We start from the raw sequence: 6,287 nt of genomic DNA, 5'->3' as shown, positions 1-6,287 counted from the left end.
CTCAGTTTTGTTTCTGTGAAACCACAAGGGGAGGCTATTACAAAGTGTGTCAATTCATATAATGGCGTCAACGTCGATTTATTTTAGTTCTAGTCGGGTGTTTCGCAAGTGTCTGGAATAAATTCACGCTAGGCAGTTGGATGACTAGACGGAAAGTCACGTTAGCACCCTAGACTTGAAGCACATTACCACGTGGGCACATTAGAAACCCTACACTAGACGTGGGCACATTAGCACCCTACACTAGACGAGGGCACATTAGCACCCTACACTAGACGAGGGCACATTAGCACCATACACTAGACGTGGACACATTAGCACCCTAAACTAGACAAGGGCACATTAGCATCCTACACTAGACGTGCACACAGCACATTAGCACTCTACACTAGACCTGGGCACATTAGCACCCTACACTAGACGTGCACACAGCACATTAGCACCCTACACTAGACGTGGGCACATTAGCACCATAGACTTGAAGCACATTAGCACCCTACACTAGACGTGGGCACATTAGCACCCCTAACTAGACATGGGCACATTAGCACCCTAGACTTGAAGCACATTAGCACCCTACACTAGACGTGGCACATTAGCACCCTACACTAGACGTGGGCACATTAGCACCCTAGACTTGAAGCACATTAGCACCCTATACTAGACGTGGGCCCATTAGCACCCTTTACTAGACGTGGGCACAATAGCACCCTAGACTTGAAGCACATTTGCACCCTACACTAGACGTGGGCACATTAGCACATTAGCACCCTAGACTTTGCGGGGTCTGGCGGCACTGTAGTTCCGCCCCTGCACACACACACACAGCTCTCCGTACGTATAAAATATAAACAAGCGATGCTTATCCATCTCGTCCACACATGTGCCGCGGAAATATTTTGTTACACTCTGCTAGTGTCAGCAGGGTCGGGTATGTTGTCAGATACCTTTCTCTCCCCCCTCCCCCCCCCCCCCCCCCTCCCCCACTCTGCTAGTGTCAGATGGGTCGGGTATGTTGTCAGATACCTTTCTCTCCCACCCTCCCCCCCTCCCCCACTCTGCTAGTGTCAGATGGGTCGGGTATGTTGTCAGATACCTTTCTCTCCCCTCCCCCTCCCCACTCTGCTAGTGTCAGCTGAGTCGGGTATGATGCCAGTTACCTTCTGCCCCCTCCCCCCATATTGACAACTGGGTCGGGTATGATGCAAAATACCTTCTACTCCCACCTCCGCCCCACCCCACTCTCCAACATTGTCAGCTGGCTTATGAAGCTAGATATAGTACAGCTACCCTCTAACAACCCTCTAACAACCCTCTAACAGTGGCCAGAGACCATTGTTCAGCAACCCTCTAACAACCCTCTAACAACCCTCTAACAACCCTCTAACAACCCTCTAACAACCCTCTAACAACCCTCTAACAGTGGCCAGAGACCATTGTTCAGCAACCCTCTAACAACCCTCTAACAACCCTCTAACAACCCTCTAACAACCATCTAACAACCCTCTAACAACCCTCTAACAACCATCTAACAACCCTCTAACAACCCTCTAACAACCATCTAACAACCCTCTAACAACCCTCTAACAACCATCTAACAACCCTCTAACAACCCTCTAACAACCATCTAACAACCCTCTAACAACCCTCTAACAACCATCTAACAACCCTCTAACAACCCTCTAACAACCCTCTAACAATCCTCTAACTGTGGCCAGATACCATTGTTCAGCAACCCTCTAACAACCCTCTAACAACCCTCTAACAACCCTCTAACAACCCTCTAACAACCCTCTAACAACCATCTAACAACCCTCTAACAACCCTCTAACAACCCTCTAACAACCCTCTAACTGTGGCCAGATACCTTTGTTCAGCAACCCTCTAACAACCATCTAACAACCCTCTAACAACCCTCTAACAACCCTCTAACAACCCTCTAACAACCCTCTAACAACCCTCTAACAACCCTCTAACAACCCTCTAACAACCCTCTAACTGTGGCCAGATACCATTGTTCAGCAACCCTCTAAAAACCCTCTAACAACCCTCTAACAACCCTCTAACAACCCTCTAACAACCCTCTAACAGTGGCCAGATACCATTGTTCAGCAACCCTCTAACAACCCTCTAACAACCCTCTAACAACCCTCTAACAACCCTCTAACAGTGGCCAGATACCATTGTTCAGCAACCCTCTAACAACCCTCTAACAACCCTCTAACAACCCTCTAACAACCCTCTAACAACCCTCTAACAACCCTCTAACAACCCTCTAACTGTGGCCAGATACCATTGTTCAGCAACCCTCTAACAACCATCTAACAACCCTCTAACAACCCTCTAACAACCATCTAACAACCCTCTAACAACCCTCTAACAACCCTCTAACAACCCTCTAACTGTGGCCAGATACCATTGTTCAGCAACCCTCTAACAACCATCTAACAACCCTCTAACAACCCTCTAACAACCCTCTAACAACCCTCTAACAACCCTCTAACAACCATCTAACAACCCTCTAACAACCCTCTAACAACCCTCTAACAACCCTCTAACTGTGGCCAGATACCTTTGTTCAGCAACCCTCTAACAACCATCTAACAACCCTCTAACAACCCTCTAACAACCCTCTAACAACCCTCTAACAACCCTCTAACAACCCTCTAACAACCCTCTAACAACCCTCTAACAACCCTCTAACAACCCTCTAACAGTGGCCAGATACCATTGTTCAGCAACCCTCTAACAACCCTCTAACAACCCTCTAACAACCCTCTAACAACCCTCTAACAACCCTCTAACAGTGGCCAGATACCATTGTTCAACAACCCTCTAACAACCCTCTAACAACCCTCTAACTGTGGCCAGATACCATTGTTCAGCAACCCTCTAACAACCCTCTAACAACCCTCTAACAACCCTCTAACAACCCTCTAACAACCCTCTAACTGTGGCCAGATACCATTGTTCAGCAACCCTCTAACAACCATCTAACAACCCTCTAACAACCCTCTAACAACCCTCTACCAGTGACGTACCCTTGACGCCAGAGATCTTCCAGTGCAGGCAATAGTTCTGGCGCCCATGCTTGACGGAGCGTGACGCCGCCATCCTGTAGATGCTACGCTTACACTGGCACAAAGATGTGACACTACCGTGACTGGACGTGACGCTGTTCACGTCTGTTTCAATGTTTGGTCAAGTTGAATTATAGATGTGATCTCCAATCGAGGGGAAATTATAATTCCCCATCTAGAAATTGTAGATAGCACTATCCAGTGTATCTTCCAGACTTTATTCTCCGGGGAGGGGGGGGGGCAGTTAATATTTTCTGGGGGGGGGGGGGGGGCGGTCGACATTTTTTCGGGGGGGGGGGGGCGGACCTAGTAAAAGTGTATGTTTACTATATAAATTACATCTCGTTTGGAGGGGGGGGTAGACTTTCTTCGGGGGAAGATGCCTGGAAGAAACTCTTGCACTATCTGATGGAGAAATTATAATTCCCTATCTTGACTATCTAGGCACATTCTAATGGAGAAATTGTAGAAGAATTGTAGAAGAAGCACACAATTGCACTGTGATGCCTCGATGAATGAGATTCAACAAAGCTGAAAGTGATGTTGGATTAAAGTTATTAAAAGAAACTTTACATCGAAACCTTAATGTCATTAATAAGTAACCTACAGATTCAACAAATGTCAAAACAAAACAAAGCAAAAACAAACAAAAAAACCAACATCGAAACCTTAATGTCATGAATAAGTAACTTACAGCTACAGTAGAAGCTAACAAAAAGAAAAGATATACTGTTGTAGTCTTCACAATGACGTGTCACCTACGTCCCCGTATCTCTCTTAACCTCTAGTTGTGCACCAGGACAAACAAGGCAAGAATAGAAACATCTAATTAATAAATTAATGGCTCCATGGTTTGATAGAAGTTTTTGATAATTCCGCCTGGAAATCAAGGCCCGAGCAGTAAACTAACACAAGCGCTAGATACTGCTGATGTTTAAGGGTCTTGCTGGGTGCTAACAAAAAAAAACAGGACTGGTAATCCAATCTCTGAAGGGGCTTAACTCCTGTTTCAATGCTGTGTTTTTTTTTTCTCTTAGATGGGCGACTATCTCAAGCTAACAAAACCCGGAGTTCGAACATCGAGTCTTAGCTGAGTCACACAATCATCTGTCCTAAAACCTTTCACTTTGTCTAGCGGTACTCTTTGTTCTTTACAATGCTGGAATATAAAACACACCGGATTTAAATCAATCAGCTTTATGTATCAACTTTCGTGTAAAAAGCCTTTTAAAAGTTGTTTTTAGTGTTAAAATAACACATTCACACATTACGTCGTTATGGGTTTACACAAATGTAATACGTACATGGGACACCTGCGCTTAATATAGCATACCATTCGGAAACTGAAAAAAATTTCTCTGTTTCAATTTACAGACAGTATCGTTTCTTTTAGAATAAAACTTGGGGTCGGCGTGGTCGAGTGTGTAAAGCTCGTGGTTGCTAAACCTTAAAGTCACGAGTTCGAGCCCTCGGGCAGATAGTAACTGCTGCCTAGTCAAAAAAAATGCAGGCTGAAATCTGAGTCTACGGTCTAAATGGCGCATAACCAGTTGACACGTACACCTAATTGTGCTGCAGGGGTCCCGTCCAACATTAGATTAAGAAACTAGAAGAAAGAATAGAACAAACATTATATTGAAATCCGCCGAGTGTTCAATATGCGTTTTACAGTAAATTTTAATTCTCTCTCTCTTTCTTTCCCCTCTCTTCTTGTATGTTTTTAAATTGTTCTTGTACCACAGTTTCAAGGACATGAATTCAAAAAATCTTCTTGTTTATTAGCCAGTGTCATCAGAGTTTCTTCCAGGCATCTCTTAAGGGGGGGGGGGGTGGGGCTCTGTCGAACGAGATGGATTTTATATAGTAAACATACACTTTTACTAGCGTCCCGTCCCCCCCTCCCCCTCCCCCGAAAAATGTTGAACGCCCCCCCCCCCCCCGACAATTTCAAAAGCCCCCCCCCCCCCCCCCCGTAGAAAAAAAGGTCTGGAAGAAAAGAAACACTGGTTGTCATTAGGTTATGTTTGTTTAATTGGACAGTTCTATCTTATAAAAAACTGCTAACTTAACGAGTACATTGATATCGATTTGTCAAGTACTCATTCAAATATCACTAAACTAAAATGTTATAATAAGGGACTTTTCTTTGATTGACTCATAAAATAAACTAGAACTGTTCAATTGAAGACGGAAGGCAACAATTAGAACAGTTTTTCTGATATTTAACTCAGGCTTGACTTGATAAAATAACACCTCATCCGGCAAGCAGGATCTGCCTTCCCCCTTGACGTCATCAGCAGCTCACTAAGGCGTGACATCAACTAAAATGTTAACCACATGAAACAGCGGCATTGTGTACTCAACTACACCACAATGTCTTCATTAGGCGAACCAAACGATCAGACGACAACACAATACGGAGTCCGATCAATGCCCTAATACTGCAGGCATTTCCTGCCCGTTTTGTTGTTCTGTTGGCCACGAACGTGTGAAAAAGTGTTGGCCGATGTAAAACCAAGTCGGCGAGACAAACATCAAAGTCGTTGATTGTGATCAAGATTGTAAATGTTATTGATTACATCCTTTAGACACAATACTTACGTTTAATATCTCCATATAAAGAACTGGTATTTGTTTCAAATTTTTGTCGTCTTTATTAGTTCATTTTTATATTTTCTATTTTTTTTTTTCCGTTGAAAATACCTCAACCGATCTATTTTCATTGCGGGAACTTTTATATTCCATTATGTATATAAATTTGATAGGTTGATTTAACTGACATTGTATGCGGCTCTTATGGGTAGTTCAACAGATCGATGTAAATTATATGTATGTATTTACAGACGGATGGAAACTTAACAAAACAAGCTTTAAACAAAAGATGATTAAATGTTGCTCATGTACATCACGTAAATATCAATTTATTTTCATAAACAGACGAATAGCGACATATACACGATATAAATGTATGAATGTACACAAAAAACACAGTGACACTAATACGGGCAGACAAAAGCTTGTGATACACAATAAAAGACATACATACAGACGTACACAGACATAGAAATACACGCAGACATAAACGATAATTGTATATTGTATCCACATGAACAACATTTTCTAGCATGTTTTCGACTCTATATGTATTTTGAAAAACAAGAGTTTATTTATTTATTTATTTATTTATATACGAAATTGCCAATATAG

This window comes from Physella acuta, unplaced genomic scaffold (genome assembly GCF_028476545.2).
Source record: "Physella acuta isolate Inbredline_101_S28 unplaced genomic scaffold, ASM2847654v3 ptg000905l, whole genome shotgun sequence".
Lineage (NCBI taxonomy): Eukaryota > Metazoa > Mollusca > Gastropoda > Physidae > Physella > Physella acuta.
This window is presented reverse-complemented; position numbering follows the sequence as displayed.